Here is an 8069-nt window from a genome sequence, read left to right as displayed (position 1 = left end):
GCCAACTCTCATCAGCATGGTGCAAGCAAGCTAGTTTTATGGGAAGGCACATGAAGATGCGAGTGCACATCTCCAACACTTCCTGAAGATTTATAACACTTTCACCATCAAAGGAGTGACCCAAGACGCCAGACTACTTCGCCTCTTCCCATTCTCACTCCTAGGGAAGGCGAAGCAATGGTTCTACGCCATCAAAGATAGAAACACTACATGTGATAACTGCTCTACTGTCTTCCTAGCCAAGTTCTTTCCCACGGAAAGACCAATGCTCTACATGGGAGAATTTCAAGCTTTCAACAAGAACATGATGAATCTGTCCCTGAGGCATGGGAACGTTTTCATGACTACATTGTAGAATGTCCTCATAATGGGATTGAGAAGTGGCTACTCATGCAGACTTTCTACCATGGGTTGACTAATAGTGCTCGTGAGACTATGGATGCTGCTGCTGGAGGTGCTTTCCTATCACTCACAATCCTAGCTGTAACAACTCTTGTAGAGAAGATGGCCTCCAACCAAGGTTGGAATGAAGAACGTCTTCAGACCCGCAAGAGAGGTGGGTGTATGCATCAACTCAAGGAGGTAGACATGTTGTCTGCCAAGATGGACCTACTGATGAAGAAGCTTGAAGATCGAGCCAATGAGAAGTAAGAAGTCATGCACATTCATGATTCCCGCATGACATGTGAAGTGTGTGGCAATATTGGGTATTCAGGGAACAACTGTCCTGAAACCCATGAGGATGTGAACTTCGTCAATAACAACTACTTTCATCCTTAATAGAATCACGGATGGAACCAGCAACAGAGGCTGAACTACCAAGGCAATTACCAAGGTAACCCTCAAGGTAACAATTATAATAATTTCAATCAACCACCCTTGAGAGAATTAAGTGCTGGCTAATCAATAGAATGGATAGCTTTGCTTCTGCCATTAAGAACCAGCATAGCTTTAATAAAATGATAGAATCACAAATAGCTCAGCTGGCGGCTGCTGTTCCTCCATCCGACAAAGGTAAGATTCCTGGGCAGCCAGAAGATCTAGAAACCACAAATCTTGTCGATATTCACAATGCAGCTTACTACTACACGGAGCCATCGACGGAAAGATAGATAGATTATTCCCTACCCGACAAGAAAGGCGACCTGGGGAGACCTGCCATCCCCATCGCCATTGGACCTCATATTTTCCAGGAAGCTGTCTGTGATCTCGGAGCGAGTGTCAACATCATGCCTAAGGTAATTTATGAGAAGATTTTAGGAGATCCTTTGTTGTACACAAATATGCGTTTGCAGCTTGCAGATCAGTCACTCTGCTACCCAAGGAAGCTCTTGAAGACAGCGTGGTTCGATATAATCTTTGTATCCCCTCTCTTTTGTATCTCCATTACTTTTATATGCTTGCTACAATTGTTATGACAACATTGGTGTTCATCTCATTCATGTTCTTAGTTGTCATGTTCATTGTCTACTTTGATTATATACTTAGTATAGCTAGATTATCGTTATATTTATGCATAAGTTCGTATAGCGCTCACTCTAAAGTACACGGGGTGAGTGGTCGACATTGTGTAAGCATGGTGCTTATACGTTGTTTACCTGCGGATACACCCTATATTTCGGGTCATGTGGAAGATTGCGGATGTGACACTCCCGTTGAGTCCTTTGTAGTCCACTCCCCGAATATAGGTGTAAGTAGGGTCCGGTTACGAAGGAAGACAAGCTCTGTTCTTAATCTTCCTTAGTAATGTCCCTTATGTGTAGATATAAAGTTGATTTTAGCCATAATTACTAGGTGTAATTGCCCTAATCATTGTATGCTTTGACTTGTAATTAAGAATGACTTAGGAATTATCCCTCTAATATTCTTCTTAGCCATGCTAATGCCATAGAAATGAGTACTCTGAGTGATTTATCATTGATCAATACTTATCATATACATATACATATTCTATCCTATGGCTTACCCCTGTTGTGAGTAGAAATTGGTTATGGTTTACTTCTCCATCAATAGTATAAGTTAGCAATACATGTTCATGCCAGACCTTCCCTGTGGTAAAAATAAAAATAACGATACCTGGAATACTCCCGGGTGAAGTGCTACAATGGTATATTATTTGTGTGCTTGTAGATCGTTTTCTTTCGTATCTTTATTCTTTTAAGTCACAAGTAATTACCAACCAGTATTTCAGGCGTCGTTGCTAGAGATTAAATTCACAACCTTGTTCTTAGTAGCGACGTTAAGAAATGTCAACAGGCTCTTTTCAACCGTATGACGCCAAGACCAGCTTGTGCATGCATATGTCAATTAATTCGGCCGATTACCCAGGTGACATGGCCCTCGCAAATCTCAACTGCGACTAATAAATATGGACACCCAATTTCATTTCACCTTTTATCTACTCCCTCGGTCCTGAAATACAAGGTATCCAACAGATTTTAGAAGTTAGAACTAAACAAAGAATCTGGCAAAAGACTAACATGTCTCTCACTAATTAGTTAGTTTGGTTGTCAGCCTGCTTAATTTCCTAGTAATGCGTAGTTTAAAAAGGCATGTATGTTTGTCATTGATTTTGGATACCAATAATTATAGGAGTGACTTTGCACAAGATGGTGTTTAAAAGACATGCATAGATGGGGTTTAAAAGACAGGCACACAAGAATGTGGTCTAGTAATTCATAATACCTTATAGTTACTTACTTGGGACAAATTTAACTTAAACCTTCGATACCTTGTATTTTATGACCAAGGGAGTAATATGTTCATAGAGTAACACTCTTTATGGAACAGAGGTAGTAAAAACTAGAGATTAGTTGAATGTGGCTGGACATCCGTTCAAGTTTTTTTTCTATTTATTTACGTGAACAATCTGAATTATGGTAAGAGAGAGAGAGAGAGAGAGAGAGAGAGAGAGAGAGAGAGAGAGAGAGAGAGAGAGAGAGAGAGTTTCCTATATTGGAATAGTATGCACAAGCAATATTAGGAATAATCTCATCTCTCTCTTGTACAACTATGTATGGACCCTATACAAGAAGAGAAAGGAATGGCTGCCAATTGTTGCTTGCAAAGAAGCAACACTACTTTAATTTGTGTGTGCGTGGATCAAGTAAACCCTGATGGGGGATTCTCCACTCTCATCTCCATCGTGGACCTATCCTAACCAGGAATTTGAGCTCAACTGTGCTATTATTCCTAGAGACTACAAGACTACTGATGAGTAGTCTCACATCGATCGGCAGTAGAGCCAGGCCGAGGCGCTTTCAATTGCAGATGGGATTGGCTCCAATCTGAGTTCAATAGCTACAGCAGAAAATGACGCTCCATCTCATTCATTCATATATGCATGTACATGTAAACGCCACACGCCGCACATCGAATATTATATGAAATGAGGAATACGTGTATAGTAGAAAGAAGAGATTTGTCGATTGTGTGCCGCTACGACCATAGTATCCACCACATATATATCTATATATAAGAGTAATAAGGATATATAGAGAGAGAGATACTCATAGATTCGTGCACGCTCGATTATACGTACTTTCACACACCTATACTGCAGGCCCCTCAAATTGATATTGATTAGACGCCGCTCTCCATATGCCAGCGACGGGTTCGGGTGCAGTGATCTGCAGCTATAGAAGTGGGTTTGAGGGAGCAGGCTGGCCAGGTGGAGGAGACGGGCGAAGATAAACAGAGCAGCAAGGCGGTGGGCCCACTGCCAGCGGCGAGCGGAGAAAGACGACGGTTGGGCCAAGGAAGGAGTGGGGAGGCATGGAGATGCCATGAGGACGGGTCTGTTCGTTTGAACTTATCAGTCGGTTTATCAGCTAATCTATAGTATTTTTCTCTCATGACAAAACAGCTTTAACCGGCTTTAATACCCTACGAACATGACCAACTTCACCAGGTCAGCGCAGCGTGGGGCAACGGGGTCGGGCGCGCATTCAGAAGACCGCAAGGACGGGGCAGGCCAGCGGTATACGCGGGGGCGAGTGTCGCAAGGTCGGAGACGGCGTGAGGTTCAAGACGGCACGATAGCCACACGCATCCTAGCACATCCTCAATGGTGTGGATGTGTTTCTGATTCGCTTTTCGTCGTCGAGGAAAATATGATGAGGATACTCTAGCGCGTAGTAGTATATATGCCTATCCCAAGTGGTTGTAGATGTACGTATCAATTCATCATCATGATTCGAGTATCTATTTACCTATGGAATTTGTCAGCCTTGCATATATATGAATGCTATCAAGGGAACACACACCCACACACACACACACACTAATAACCTTGTACGGCACATATTTGATGGCCATATATACATTTCGCCTTTTAATTTCCAGGACATTTTTGTGGGAACATAAACTTTGCGTGTCGAATAAATATTGTGCATGGACAAGCTATGGAATATATATACGTCAGTTCATTATGGGTTTTTGACGATCTTGTTCTGGATTGATGAATTTTCCTGTTGTAACTGTGGAGCATGCATGCATTTTGATGACCTCTGATCGAAGCCATTAAATTAGTAGTCTGCACGTATGTTCTACTTCTACATACTCTACCACGCATGCATGGCCGAGCAAAGAAACGTCCTTTCTCTATCATGCGTGTCTCCCCACAAGGAGGAACTTTGTGTGGCCATAATACGTTCAACCACCCCTTACCTACCTCGGGTTAGGTGAGTTAATCGTTTGTTTGTTTCACTGCATGAGTACGTTTTAGGATGCATGGCTTGACTGTGTAACTTGTCGTGCCAAAAGACCAGTATCTCTTAGGAAAACTCCACCGCACGTGTGCTCCTCGCCAGGGGCGGATCTAGTGTGTGTGTGTGGTGTGGGGGGGGGGGGGGCCTCTCCATCAATGGAAATATGGGGAGGACGAGGAAGAAGAAGAGGTGGGGGAAAAAAGAAAAATGAAGAGAGAGAAAGAAGAAGAGACCAGTCCCCCTTCAATCATGTTGTGTATCCGCCACTGCTCCTCGCCACACGTTTAATTTGCAGACATATGACCCAGATTCTATTCAGACTATTGCACTTCCTTCAAATTCATCCTCTAATAGGAGACTGACACGGCCTCTCTCTAGTACTACTATGTAGGAGAGCATATTGACTATGTAGGAGACTGACACGGCCTCTCTAATACAGGAGTAGCATGACACAGCCTATACTAGGAGACTGACACCAGAGAAGGATGAATGAGAGCCTCAATTTTCTCTCATCGAACACATGAGCAATATGTTGACTATGTGTCAAAATTGATCCAAAACCCCCTCAAGTAACGCTAGCCGAGATCACGTGATCGCAGCAGTCCTACGGATCATATAAACGAGGCTAAAAAGATAAGGAGTGCTTTTAAGGAAAAGTCCAAACCTTAGTCAAATGACCTCCAAACAACAACAAAATTTGTGGAGGGGTTTATAACACTGTGAGAGACTTCTCCACCAAAAATCAGCTCAATTGGAGAGAGTTAGAAATTCGTTTTGGGCTGGTTTCCAAACCAGCTCGAGCTGATTTTCAGATTTCACCGAAGAGAAAAGGTCAAAAGGAAACTATTTTCAAAATACTTGAAATTTGGTTGACAGGGTTATAACATCATAAGTAACCAAAAATCAGCTCAATCGGAGCAACTTCAAAAACCGGCCTAGGCTAGTTTTGAAACCGGCTCGAGCTGGTTTTTGCAGTTTTTAGCGAAATCCTTTCCAAGAAAAATTTGAAATCAATTCAAGTGACCGCCAAAAAATTGTGAAATTTTTCAGACACCTTGGCTAACCAATTTAGAAGCTATTCCCAAGGGATCAAGCCAAAAAGATTAAATTTTCAATGGTAATTTCAAATTTCCTCTATCAAATTAGCGTTTTGTCAAGAAACAACCAAAAGGTGATTTCTGTGTGCTAGTTGGAAATCTGTAAAATCACGTGCCTAGATGAGATCCTAAGGTCTCATATCACTTAAAGATCAACCCAAAACCTTCATATCAAAGACCTCCGACAAAATTATCAAAAGAAGCTAGAAAAGAGGAGTTTTGGGGATTGGAACTTTGGAGATAGGTGTTGGGCATCAATACATGATTTGAACAAGCTCCAAAGGTCCCAAAACACTTCAAAATTAATCTTACAACTCAACCAAAGCAGCAGATCACAAATCACCAAAAAAAAATGGCTCCGAAAATCCTCAATAGGACCAATTTCAGATTTGGAGAGGGAGTTACAACTTGAGCGTGAATTAAATCACCAAGAAGGATGGGATTAGATCAAGATATCCAGTTACAATCCACTCCTAGCACAGTAAGCTTTGGATTGCAAAAAGTTCAAGAACAAGAGTCTCTCCAGTTAGCCATTAGCATAATCAAGCACATATGAAATATGACTCAAACGAGAAAGTCTCCAACCTCTCGACTCTTGTGTCAATCATTCATCACACAACTGGATGAGATGAGACCAAGATACTTCTCAACTTGGTCTCTCAATATTCTTTCAATTTGAATGGATTATATATTTAGTACAGCATTTCCATGATCATCACCAATTAATCCAGTAGCATTAGCCTTTTGTTGTTATTGTTGTACTACGTATATAGTGTTTTTTTTTTGGATTTTCAGCTCCTAATGGAAGTCAATAGAAAAGAGTTGACTCAGATACATACGTACAGAACCTAAATAAATTCCAAGAATCTCTAACAAGTTTCACTTTTAACACTATGGTAATAAAGGTAAAAAAAAAGAGATGTAGCAGCACGTGCTCTCTTTTACCAAAACAGGCATCCATGCATGGGCAAGGTTATTGCAGAGACAAGACGGAGACTGACAGCAACCTCCTTCCTTCCCTCATTCCCCTGCAATGGGCATCGAATCCGCTGTCTACCCGGCGAGCTACGGACAGCGCAGCGCCGCGTGGGCGCCCGCCGCCCAATCCGCCATAGACAAGCCAGCACCGGCGCTGTCCGACGTGCCCGGTCCCAAGCAAACGCAAAAGCTCCGATCCGATCCCCCAGTCGTCGCCAGAGATGCCGTGCGCCATTGACAGAGACGCCGATGATAGGATGCTGTGCCCATGTGTCATGGCTGCCGCCGCGAGACGCAACCATGGTGGAGGGCGGCGCGCATCAACGTCCGGCCGGCCGGCCCACCGCATCCTCCCCCTCCATTTGCTTTCTCGATCGAAAGAGGCCTTTTGGGAGGCACCTGTGCTCCCGTGTTGACCTCGGGAATATTGTGATAGGCTGGAGGCCTTCCCGATAGGAGCATCTGTTTTCGGATTTATTATTATTTTTTTGTTCATTCCCTCCTCCGTTTTCTTTGTCTTTGTGCCTCCCCCTTAACTTTTCCATTCTGTACGTTATTAATGGGCATCTCTGGATAACTACTTTTATTTTTATTTTTTGGAAAAAAAATGCCGGCTGGGAACTCTACCGTTCATATTAGAAGAAAGAATATACCTTTTTTTCAAAAAGAAAAACACAGTTCTAGTAGCACCAAGTGTGCCTGGAAGTTTTTATAAAATCGCTATTTAACCGTCCTATGTATCCTTATCAATCCATGTCCTATATATCCTTATTATTACTACTCCATCTTCAATAAGTTTTGTGTGTCCGTGTCGATAGTAAAGGTTAGATGGGTCAAGTCACCCCAGACTATTAAATTCTAGAACAAATTCAAAAAATACAAGCACTCGCATTAAGTTGATGACTTGTATCTCTAGGGCTTGTTTGGCTGCACTCCACATGTATTATGATGTATTAGGGTGAAAATTAAACTAATTTACATCTCAATCTACTCAGCACGTACATGTGAACTGAGGCATGGATACAAATGCATCCATACAAGCCCTAATAAGCAGGTTCCACCATAAAGATATTCAGTTCGTGTGTCGATAATAAAGTCATGATCAAAGTTAGGTAAATTGATGACCATGGTTGAATTTTGCTAGAGATATATTGTAGCACCTGATTTTAGAAACAAAATCAGATACACACCATATGTGAGCCCAGGAAGTCAAATCACACATATAGCTACAAATAAGGGTAATATCGAAAGACAATGCTCAATATATAACATACTTAGTATAAAG

The 8069-nt window shown here is 42.1% G+C and overlaps 1 non-coding gene across 1 annotated transcript; it reads right to left on the bottom strand.

Annotated features, from left to right (window-relative positions):
* Window positions 1-265: 265 nt before the first annotated feature.
* LOC136478602 (small nucleolar RNA R71) lies at window positions 266-374 on the bottom strand. Its single transcript, XR_010764325.1, has one exon. It is a non-coding gene; the product is annotated as a small nucleolar RNA R71 (small nucleolar RNA).
* Between the last annotated feature and the right edge of the window lie 7695 nt (window positions 375-8069).

Source organism: Miscanthus floridulus, chromosome 8, assembly GCF_019320115.1.
Source record: "Miscanthus floridulus cultivar M001 chromosome 8, ASM1932011v1, whole genome shotgun sequence".
Taxonomy (NCBI): domain Eukaryota; kingdom Viridiplantae; phylum Streptophyta; class Magnoliopsida; order Poales; family Poaceae; genus Miscanthus; species Miscanthus floridulus.
Note: the sequence above shows the minus strand (reverse complement) of the source record. Positions and strands in the feature narration are given on the sequence as shown.